The 10,144-nt window shown below is 32.9% G+C and overlaps 1 pseudogene across 1 annotated transcript; it reads left to right on the forward strand.

The window, feature by feature from the left end:
* The first annotated feature begins 4,557 nt into the window (after positions 1–4,557).
* On the forward strand, positions 4,558–9,294 carry LOC143238611 (betaine--homocysteine S-methyltransferase 1-like; annotated as a pseudogene). Its single transcript, XR_013020668.1, has 8 exons — positions 4,558–4,715; positions 5,867–5,999; positions 6,172–6,290; positions 6,772–6,963; positions 7,487–7,634; positions 7,870–8,050; positions 8,686–8,915; positions 9,055–9,294. The product of XR_013020668.1 is annotated as a betaine--homocysteine S-methyltransferase 1-like (transcript).
* Positions 9,295–10,144: the final 850 nt, after the last annotated feature.

The following is a 10,144-nucleotide window of genomic DNA, read 5'->3' on the forward strand; positions in this document are numbered from 1 at the left end:
CGGTATGGGTATCAGCACTTTACTATTAAAGCAGAGTACAATAATATTCATACCAGCCGTTCTGTGGTACACAGATGAACGCATTATTTCAAAAATTATTGTACATTAACTCAACTACTCGAGATGTTCCGTCCAATTGTTAGTATGGATAGAATAAGAACTTTTACTGAAATTAATATGGAGATATGATTGATCGTTATGACCTACTATACAAAAATCTCTAAGGTATCTTCATCGAAAGACACGTGAATCGTTAACATCGAAAGGTGGATATAAAAATTAAGACCTTCCTGTGTTTAGATTTAACTAGCAAAACAAGCTGTCTTCAAATATGTTACAGATACGTCAAACGTTTCGATTCTTTTTCTTGAAACATTAACTATTATTTACACAATACGTGTTGTTTAGTACTCATAGCGAACAAAATAGCGTATAAATATTACACAAACAGCAAAGGTTGGGCGATACACATGATATCAACAATAAATATAGTTTTAATATAGCAATAGATATTGAAAGTTGAGGTTGAAGTATTTTGTGTATTTATTTATATTTAATCAGTGGTATTTCAATTACGTCCCGCGCAGATAGCCCTCGTTTAGCTCAGCTCGAAATTCAAAACAAACCAAATCAATGACGTCCCACGCTGACACAGCGGTAAATCTACGGATTTACAACACTAACGTTAGGTGTTCGATTTCCTTCGATGGACTCACCAGATAGCCCGGTGTGGCTTTGCTATAAGAAAACATATATTTCAATCAATTTTACGAAAAAAAAGTTAAAATTTGTCGTTAAATCTTTAAATTTAAATATACACGTGTATAACGAATTGTAAGTAGCACTTTACTAAATGGACATTTTAAAGATATGTTGGAAATACATCAAATTTACCTTTACACTTTTTAAGTTTTATATTTCTGAAGTTATTAATCTCAGGCTAAACAAAGGTCATATTCAAACTTTCTTCTCTCAGTTCTTATGTTTGTCGTTAAGCCTGTTCGACAAGAACCTTCATTACAAAAATCTTCAACTTGTTGTGGCCTTGGGTTTATCTGGTTGGAACTGGACTTTTAACTTATTCAAGTCTCTCGCTGTCTCTTGCTTTGTAACCGAAGTCTCGTGACTGCAGTTGGCAAACATCCAAATAAATATAATGTTACAATAACATTTCTTAATGCGTAATTTGCATAGTTATTAAAGATTTGTCAGATAACTTAATTCCGACCGAACAGGAATTGAATTATTATAGTTTCACAAATGTTGCATGCAGCCCAATTAACATTATAAAGTAGTTTCCTCTAACACAAAATTACAGTGGTCACACTGACAATTTCTATTACATTATATAATATGGATATATTATAAACAGTAAATTACCAATTATCTCTTCTCTTCTTATTTACGTACAGATATGCCTTGAAAATTATTCTATGTTTCTATTATTCTGATATGCCTTAGCTTACATTAGTTCGAACATGATTCCTAGTATAGAAGATTGCGTAACCACTGATCTCCTTATAAGTCTAACCATTTCCAACTGGATTAACCGAAAGTTCATCACCCACCACCCTCACTTGGCTGGGATCAAAAATCTCGTATGTTTTGGTTGGTTTATCATTATGCACAGAAATACACAACAGGTTCTCTGTGCCCTGCCCAACATGGACATCGAAACACTGTTTCTAGCGGTGTCAGTCCGCACACACACCGTTATGCCACTGGAGGGCGATCACAGATCTGAAATGTTCGCAATGCACACTCAATTATGTAAACATTAAAATTAATTACGTCTTGCTAATAACATTTGTTCTCATAAACGAATATGATTCACAAGTCTATGATCACGTGCTTCTTTAATTAACTGCAAAAAAAGTTTGGAAGTTATTTGTTAATGTTTAATTACATTACACTTGTTTTATTAAAGTAAAGACATTAAAGACAATATTAGAGTGGAACTAATATTGGAAACACTATTAATAGATCCGAACTCATTTCTATGCTGTTAACAGTTATATGTTTTTATATGATTTTTTCGGCAGGTTGTAGGTCTTGTGATATTTTTTGTGAGATTATTTTATATTCTAAGCCGATTTTCAATTTAAACGAATTGAAATTTCTGCTTCTTAAAGCTGTTTCACAATCAGTTGTGACAGCAAAACATACGATTGTTCTTTATCAACTCTTTAATGTGTTCAGAGATGCACCCTTTCAGATGCAGTATTATTGAAATTAATATTTACTTCCTATTACAGCAATCTATATAGTTAGAGATAAACTTAAAATCAACATGGAACTCAATATGATTAATTAAACGTCTCTACTCATAAAACGTAGATTGCATTGTGTAATCTGGTAGGTAACCTCGCTGTTCGTGATATTTTCAGTTATAATGCCAAAGAATGTATGTCTAACGTTACGCTCACGGAAATTGACATCAAATAACCCGTATGTAAACTATCATGTCATTGGTAATGTAATTCCGCAATTCAAGCTTATGACTTCTCGGAAGACAACTGGTAAAACTTACCCACTGTCAACTCTGGAGCTACTCTTATCTGATCTAATAGTAGGATTTAACTGTTGCTCTTATAATCTAAACATTGACCTAAAGTGTGGAGCGTGAATTTTGTCTTGGCGATAAGGGGAATAATAGTTACTGAAACTTATCACAACTCGATCGCTTATCATAGGGTTGCGCTTTAATCGCACATCAAAAGTTTCATAATACCATATGAGATTAGTCTATAACTTACGAACAGAATAATATAAACATTCTCACTGAAATACAAAGAAACGTTTTGCCACGTCTGCACTTCTTTATCACAAAGGTGTGTTGATCATGTAAGATTCTTTTATTTTAGAAAAAATATGGACAATCATTTTGTTTAAGAAAATCTTAACCTCACAGCTCAAAGTTACATAGTTGATTTTCATAGTAATTTCACATACACATCTTATAGATAAATTAATAACATAAAATAACATAAATTAATTGAATTTTAAAGCGATATAAGAGAAAAGTGAGAAACTTTCATAGGACTATAAATAAAGATAATTGTTGCTGTTTGTCGAATTAGCGCAAAGCTACACTAGGGCTATCTATGTTAACCGTCACTAATTTAGCATTGTAAGACTAGAAGGAAGGCAGCTAGTCATTACCACACACCGCCAGCTCTTGAGATAATCTTTACCAACGAATAGTTGGATTGACCGCTCATAATAACGCCCTCACGGCTGAAAGGGCAAGCATGTTGGGTGCGACGGGGCTTCGAACACGCGACCCTCAGATTACGAGTCTAGTGCCTTAACCACCTGGCCCTCGGTTATAAATAAAGACTCGCCTTATTAACATCATCAGCTGGAGAAACTTTAATAAACAAAAAATGAAGCTAAAACAAATGTGTTTGATAACAATTGTTATAAGTTTATAGTTTGATTAACTAAAAACACAGATGCTCGTACGTGGCCTAAGTTTCATAAGCTGACCTACTTTCAAACTCCCTTATGCTAACAACGTTTTTTTTTTTTCAAATCTACTACAGTCTTCTTGTCATAAAATAACTTTATATTGTGGTTTTCATAAACATGTGGTTTCTACTTTGTTTAATTTATTTTCTACCCATAATTTTAAAATTTAAAATATAATTTTCTTCCACTTAATATCACTTCTTTCCACGTACAAGTTTTAACTATTAATATTATAAAATTTTATGTAGCAATTATTTTCATATTTTATATTTGCATGTGTGTTATTACTGTTTTAATACATTTCATAAACTTGAGATTAATACTCCATTTCCTTTATTCCACCAGGAAGCTTACACAAATTTATTAAGCGCTCTACTCTACCTTATAGGAACCGGCATGGCCTAGCGCGTAAGGCGTGCGACTCGTAATCCGAGGGTCGCGGGTTCGCGCTCGCGTCGCGCTAAATATGCTCGCCCTCCCAGCCGTGGGGGTGTATAATGTGACGGTCAATCCCACTATTCGTTGGTAAAAGAGTAGCCCAAGAGTTGGCGGTGGGTGGTGATGACTAGCTGCCTTCCCTCTAGTCTTACACTGCTAAATTAAGGACGGCTAGCACAGATAGCCCTCGAGTAGCTTTGTGCGAAATTCCCAAACAAACAAACAAACTGGAACAATCCTTCAAAACACGACTAAAACACAATCGTAACATTATCTTTAATTTTTTTTATAGATTTTTCAAAATATATCAGTGAACATGATTTAAAACTCATTCTATTATGATTAACTTGAAAGTTCCCTTGACTGTGATTAGCCCCTACATTGGAAGCTCTATAGTAAACACAGTCGTGTTGCTGATGCTTCGCTTTTGGTCGAGTCCATTTGGTTAAGGTAAAGAGGTATACGTAAAAATAATTCCGAAATTAGTATCTGTAATGGGAGATGATTGTACGGATAAACTATATTTCATATCAGGAGCCTAAATAAAACAATGATGAAATTTAACTTCTTTTACCTATCTAAGAACGGTTATCTAATATTATTCCTTACCTATGCTTGAAAATGGGAATAGTTAATCACATGACAATCACTGCCTCCTCTGGTATAAATAACGTTTAGCATCACCATATCACTCTCGTCAAAGTTGGAGGAAGTGGGAGTGTGAAATATTAATAACCAATAGACGAACAGGAAGAAAAGAAAGACGCCAAAAATTTTATATAATGGGACCTGTTCAAGATAACAAAGTAAGTAACCACCAATGTTTATTGCGAACTTGTTTCACTTAACCATTAAAAATTAATTTGGAGGGAAACAACGAGTTTAGTAGATCGCAAAGCTTTGAACTTTAATAAAGCTGTTAACAATTGAGGATATTTACTGTCGAAACTAAGAACTGTTATAAAATGACATGTATTCATACGTTCACTTCATTTGTTTTATGTGTATTTCACAATTATAAGTTATAACTGTCAGAATAGCAGCCTGTAATAAATGAATTCAGTTCTTCGTTTGCAGTTTCTATTGTAGTGCTAATACATACTTCATTGCATGTATTTTCACTAACAGTATTGTGTGCGCGAACATATTCTAGGAGAAAGAATAGTTAAACGTATTGCTTCCAAGTTTGAAGAAGAGGTAATATTTATAAATTGCAAATCGTTTGGAGAAAATTATAATATTCTTGTAATATCTAAGTTTAAACAAAACTGCACTATTGGAGAAATAGTGTGGTTAACGTATTATACAGTTTCCTTCTGTCATTCACGAGTTTTTGTTAATAATAGCAAGAATATGTGATCTGTTAGTGTTAGATAACACTTGACAAAATAACTGTTTATCATAAGGAGATGTACGCTTATAGGGGGAAATAGGTATATAGGGGCGTGATTTGTAGAATCAAAGTTTCTGCATGTAAATATTAACATTTGTAAACAGTCTGAATTTATAATTTCTTGTTTTACCGTTCCAATTATCCAATTATATCCGCTCCTTAATCCTAATTTTAAATTTTATTTTAAAATCGAAATTATTTGTGGATTTACCTAATAAAACATGTGGGTAATAACACTTGAAATTAATCTGTGCTGAAACCAACTGTGTTATTTAAGAAAAAGTAAATCTCTTCAGTGGTTTCGAAACTTATCTGTTGCCAATGAAAACTGTTTATGGACAACACTTGTAAGTCAGTGAATTTTAGCTATTATATACCCTTTTGTTTTATACGTGTATCTTCCATATTATTGGAATATCAAATTACTGACATGACTGATAATTTTGGTGTAATTAATAAGGAACTTTCTTTGATCAGAAATTAATATCTTTGACTTTAACAAAAGCTTTTATATTAAAGTTATTGAATTTCAACTGAATCAAGTTTCTTCTTTTACTAATAAAGAAGGGATTACTGCAACGTTTGGAAGAGGGAGTGGTCATTGGTGATGGAGGATTTGTGTTTGCTTTGGAGAAACGAGGTTATGTGAAAATAGGACCTTCGACACCTGAAGCATGTGTTGAGAATCCAGAAGCTGGTAAGAAAATTTAGGGATATTCATAATAATACCAATAACTTTAACAACGATGCCTTATTCTCAACCACTAGCATCTTGAGAACGTTTATAACGTTATGAATACTTGCCATTAAAATGCTAATTCTTATTCCTTTTTACATTTCATATTTATTTTATATTTTATGTTTCGTAGTGCGTCAACTTCATAAAGAATTTCTAAGAGCTGGTTCAGATGTAATGCAAGCCTTCACATTTTATGCCAGTGATGATAAACTAGCAAACAGGGGAAACGAAGCTGGAACAAAATTCACAGTAAGTGTGTGGTCATGATACTTACATTTGTTGCTTGAAAACAATTTCACTTACTTTGCCAGCTTTGCAGTTCTAATTATGTTAGAGAAAGAAGGTGCAAGAACTTCCAAACAAAGAGTGTACTTGATTTCTCCAGTGAATGATTTTCTTTTTCCTTCTTTAGGTTTAAGTTTCTAAAGGACAGGCTCATGTGGGGTGTTGCCCAAAAGTAACGAAACTCACTAAAGACTTTTTAGTATCTTCTCACCTCTTCCTTTCCTAGGGTGATGTCTTCCTGTGTGTATCTCAGCTAGTCCTGACAAAAGTTGTTAGCAATGAATAATAGAGAAGATGTATACTGGGGTTATGTTTAGTGAGTAACAATTTTGCATCCCCAGAATTTGCGTTATGGGGTAAGTGAAAAAAATCAAGGAAAAAGTTTCGAATCAAATATTGGTTGGGGGAAAAATTATAGCTCTATTCTTCTGGTATTTCTTTTCAGGGGAGTGACATAAATAAAGCAGCATGCAAACTTGCTCGAGAAGTGGCAGAAGAAAGTGACTGCCTTGTTGCTGGTGGACTTTCTCAAACCCCAACCTATCTGTCGGGCAGGAATAAAGAGAAGGTGCAGGAAGAATTTCGAAAACAGGTCAAAGTGTTCACTGAAAATCGAGTCGATTTTCTTATCTGTGAGGTATAGTACACTTATGAATTTCTCTAGTGCTGAATTTCTTCGTTAATAAGAAAACTTGAGCTGTTGCGTTATTCAGAAACTTTTCAACTTTCTAAGCATAAAGAGAATGGGGTAACTGAAATAAAAAACCCAACTTAATATTTCGTATTGAATATTATTAGATACATTGTTCTATACATACACAACATTGTGATGAAATCTCATTTAAGGTATAAATATGACTAAATTTCTCCTATCTATGCTGTTTCCAAATGAGTAATACATTGTTACATTTTTTTTTTAAAGTTTAGATAAATATGTACAAAAATAAATGCTACTTGATCTTTGGTTTGTTTCTACAAAATGTACTCTTGTGGTCGGATGAATCTGAATGAGATTTCTCCTCCAAGATTACTATTTTAATGTGTTTACAAACTGGTTCCATATAAATTTAACAAATTCATTTACACAAATTAAGGGCTTTGATTGGTTTCAATTCAAAACTTTTTTCTTGTAAAGAATTACTCAAGTCTTTCTTTTGCAGTATTTTGAACATGTTGAAGAGATAGTGTGGGCTATTGAAGTCTGCAAGGAGACAAAGTTACCTGTGGCAGCTACCATGTGTATTGGTCCTGAAGGTGACCTTCATCATACCTCGTGTGGAGAGTGTGCAATAAAGTTGGTTAAAGCAGGTACTCGTCAATTTTTTTTTTTTTGTCTTGTCTTGTAAAATAATGTTCAACCCATTTCTTAAGTTTGCTCTATACAATCTTAAGCATTATATAGTGTAGGTTTTGTCAAATAATGTGCTTTGATTAATCTTTGTTAGTTTTCAAACTTGTACTTGTACTTTTCACAACAATGTTTTGGGTGTTTTTTGTATTACTACAATATTTATGTGCTTCTAATCTCGTTTTTATCACGAAGGTGCTGATGTAATAGGAGTAAATTGCCACTTTGATCCATTTGTATCCTTGGAATCTGTGAAACTTATGAAGAAAGCTCTGGATGTTGAAGGACTCAAAGCCTACCTTATGTGTCAGCCTACAGCATTTCTTACCCTGATGCAGGAAAACAGGGCTTTATTGACCTTCCAGAATTTCCATTTGTTAAGTTGATTGTACCTAAACTCGAAACATAACTTTTAGAAATTCTAAAGTCTTAAATTGCAGTCAGTATGTTCTGAGTATGGAAAATTGCAATATTAATACGAAATATATAACAACAAAACGTATATTTTAAAGTTCAATTTTAATTATGTACTTACTAATAGGAAGAACTTTTGAAATTATATTTCTCTTTATAGAATGACTGCAATACAAATAATTTGTAGCTTCTTCAAATGTAATACATTGTATTAAAACAAACTCTAATAGGATATTTTGTAACATGGCAGACGATTGCGGTAATATCATTAGCTAAAATAATGCTGCACTGATTTAGTTATTAAGACTTTTTTGCCAAAAATTCACATTGATAGACAATGATTCGGATATTCCTAATTGCAAGACATGGAGCTTCATGATCTACAACTTTACGTCGTATTTTCAAATCAAAGCTCTTATTTAAAGAAAGTATTGTGATGCAGTATCTAAAGTTATTGTCGTAAAATATATATTTTAAAATGGTAAATTATTATCCAAAATGGAGACTGTGAGAAGGTTTCATAATTAAATTTACATAGTTCAGATAAGAGAAGATAAATTTCCAAAAATACGTTATTTACTGTTGGCTTTATATTCAGCATTGGAACCGAGGATTTGTTCAAGGTGGGACATACATCGTTTTGCTAGGGAAGCCTATAATCTTGGAGTCCGTTACATTGGTGGATGTTGTGGTTTTGAACCATATCACATCCGTGCTATTTCAGAAGAACTTGCAGAAGAAAGGGGGAAGAAACCCAAAGCATCGGAGAAACATGACATGTGGGGTGAAGGGCTGAGGATGCATACCAAACCTTGGGTTAGAGCAAGGTAATGATTTAGTGTATAGATGGATAATGTGAGGAGAAACTTGTTCTATTTAACCATCTGTGAATTTTTAAGGAAGTTTTTCTTATCTTTAATTAGGAAATAATACTGTGGTTACTATTTCTCCCATTTTGTTTTTCAGAGCTCGTCGTACATATTGGGAGAAGATTAACCCTTCTTCTGGACGCCCGTTTTCTGCTTCTTGTTCAAAACCCGATAACTGGGGAATAACAGCTGGATCAAAAGAATTGAAACAACATTCAGAAGGGACAACGACTGAAGAACTTCAAGAGGTCTTCTCGTATATAAATTCTTAAGTTTTAATTTGTAATAATTCTTGCTATATATTAAACTTTAAATGTTCCTGAATTATATGCATACTCTAAAATGCATACCAAGAAATGCTTAATTAAGTTTATTTTAAATATATTTTTGAGATGTCTTTTTCCCAATTGTATATGCACATATATTTGTTTTCTAAGTACTGCAAATAATCTTCTTTTCTTTTGTCTTAACAGGTTCATGTGTGCTTAGTTTGATTATTAAAAACTACTATACAAAATTCGATCAGTTTCAGGAATTACTTGCCAACATATTTATTGAATGGAAGCTTTTAAGCTTCTTTGATAAATATCTCGTTATGTGATTAGATTTGATGTAAATCTTATATTACATGCACAATGTAGAGCATTTTGAAAATGGAACAGTTAAATATATTTAAAATACAAAACATATAACAGTGACAAGATACGTCAAAATTACGTCAATTAAATACTTGCATATATAGACTTCATAGTTTCTAAAACATAAATTCATGTATTTGTTAAAAGTACACATAACAGTTTCATAACTAGGAATATAAAATGTAAGACTTCAATGATTAAGGGAGCAAAAGTTTCAAGTAAATACAACCATTTCATAAGTTTGCTCATAAGTAATGGAGAGTCAGTACTAATCTACGGATTCACAAGTCTAAAATTAGCAGTTCCATCCCCGACAGTGAACACAACGGATACCCTGATGTGGTTTTTTACAACACACACTCACCAATGCTCAAACGACGAAACATTATTCCGTAATGTGTAGTTTAAATGTAGCAAATCGGCCAACACTATAAAACAATAGACTTTTTCTCTGGATTTGCAAGTTTAAAATTCAGCACGAAAGGATTGTGATTATATTAGCAATAAGGTTTTCCAAATCTTACGTCACTGTCTGAACAACCAACTTGT

The sequence above is a fragment of the Tachypleus tridentatus genome, chromosome 13, assembly GCF_004210375.1.
Source record: "Tachypleus tridentatus isolate NWPU-2018 chromosome 13, ASM421037v1, whole genome shotgun sequence".
Lineage (NCBI taxonomy): Eukaryota > Metazoa > Arthropoda > Merostomata > Xiphosura > Limulidae > Tachypleus > Tachypleus tridentatus.